Here is a 2246-nt window from a genome sequence, read left to right as displayed (position 1 = left end):
GTGTGTGTGTGTGTGTGTGTGTGTGTCACCTGTTTTATTAAGATTTGAGCCATAAATTTGTTTTAAAATTACAAAAAAAAAAAGAGGAACAACATAAAACTCAACTTCATAAAATCATAACTGCAAGACAAAGTTTTAAATAAAATAAAATTTCTTCTCGTTTATTTGATTTGTTGACAATAATCTTGTGAATTTGAACGTGAATAAACGCGACAGGAGCACTTCTGTGAGAAGAGCAAAGCTGAAATGTAATTTATTTGTTTATTTGAGGCGCCTGCACATCACTTTTAAGGTTCATTTCCTTCTTTTTGCAGATTGTTGTTATTTTCCTGCTTCTCGAACTCGGTCTTTCCGGTCAAACAGACTCCACTTTCTGTTTTCTGCAGAGATTCAGGTCTTTTCGGCGCCTGATGAAAGAGCTAAACTTTAGCTGCAGTAACAGGAGATTGTTTCCTGACTCCGCAGCTTTAAAACCATTTAAATTCGTTAAACTACGTCCGTTTGAGTTGGAGCTCCGCTCCAGACCAAACCAGTCAAAGTGTTGTCACAGCGATGGTTGACGGGTCCTCGAGTCAAGAATATGTGACCCGTGTTTGTTCTCCTACAGGAACAGGAAGTGACTTAAAGTTGGGGGTTGAAAGCTTTACGACTAAACAAGCCGCCCCGGAGCCGCAGAGCCCTGAAACGTTCAAAGTGAACATTCGGACACGTCTGTTTAATTTAATGACTGATCATGACTTCCACCTGTTTGATTCAGTGTTTTGTTTACGCTGAGTGCAGACCCTCGTTTTAGAATCACAAATCAAGACGTCTTTAAAACTACCGGAGTGAACTCTTTCAAACTCTTTTGATGTAGCTCAGGATAAACTCTTTACGTTTAATTCATACTTTGAAGTAAGTAGCTTTAATTTGTGCGGAGAACAAAGTCAGTTTGATGCGTTACGGCAGGCTGTGTGTTTTTGTTTCTTAATTTGGAGGGGTTTATTGTTGGGAGTCAGTAAACGCCTCATGGGTTTATTGTTGGGAGTCAGTAAACGCCTCATGGGTTTATTGTTGGGAGTCAGTAAACGCCTCACTGTTTCAGTTTGAGTTATTTACAGCTGGCTGTGATGACTTGACAGAAACAAGTTAACGATTTAAATCTCTGCAAAAAACAATAAATGAATAAAAGTCTGGTCCAAAGACTCCAGAACCTTGTCCCTGTAGGTTCTGTTCGCTGCATCACACCATGTTTTTATTTGTTTAAACGGAGCTCCCACCAGGAGGCGCTGCTCTTCAGTCTGTGAGTTTTTGTTCAACTAAACCAAGGCGGGAACCCAACGAGGAGACCCCGCCCCCTGCGACAGTTACCACGGCAATACTCCGCCCCCTGTTACCACGGAGACCAATCACAGGGGGGGACGTGACAACCAGCCAAGGACCCGCCCACAGAGCCGTGTGGCCCGTGTGATTGGAGGACTGAGGCACTTGGCCGTTGGCTGTTTTATTAAATATGGCAGCTAGTGTTTTATTAGGAAAAAAGATGAAAATAAATATTCTGATATGAAACTGGCGAGGAGTTCTGAGTCTGTTCACTTTACTGGAAACTGTTTCTACATGAAGCCAAAAGTATCAAAAAGGATGAAGGACGAAACGTCTCAACAAAAAAGAAACCGTCCAGAGGACCTGACTAAGCCTTGATTCATTTAAAGTACTGTTTATTGTTAGTTTAACATGTAATCCTGTAAATTAAACTGGTACATTTGTATTTTTATTGTATTAATGGTTCTGCCCATGTCTGAGTAAGTTAGCAAAATATCTCGTGAACCATTGTATCATTTAGTTTTATTGGACCTCTATAAGAAACACGAGGAAATCAAATCAGAGATGGTCGAGTTCAAATCTAAACATGAGTAAATTCAGTTTGACTTCTTTGGGTTTAAATTTGTGCGCTGGACCTTTTTACTTTGCTTCTTTCAAAAAATAAATTTAGCAACACTTTCTAGGATTAAAATTAGGATATGAGACATTCATCAGTTATAAAATATTTTCCTGCATGTATTAAATTTAATGAAGAGTTCATTTTAATGACAGATTTAGTGCTTGGTCTGTTGTTTCAGAGTGTGGCCACAGGGGGCGCTGTGGTCAGACTCTGAAACCACTTCCTGTTGGACTGAACATTATCTCACGAGCCATGCATCAGAACATTATCTCATGAGCCATGCATGACAACATTATCTCATGAGCCATGCATGAGAACATTATCT

This window comes from Nematolebias whitei, chromosome 22 (assembly GCF_014905685.2).
Source record: "Nematolebias whitei isolate Nwh7 chromosome 22, NemWhi1, whole genome shotgun sequence".
NCBI lineage: Eukaryota > Metazoa > Chordata > Actinopteri > Cyprinodontiformes > Rivulidae > Nematolebias > Nematolebias whitei.
This window is presented reverse-complemented; position numbering follows the sequence as displayed.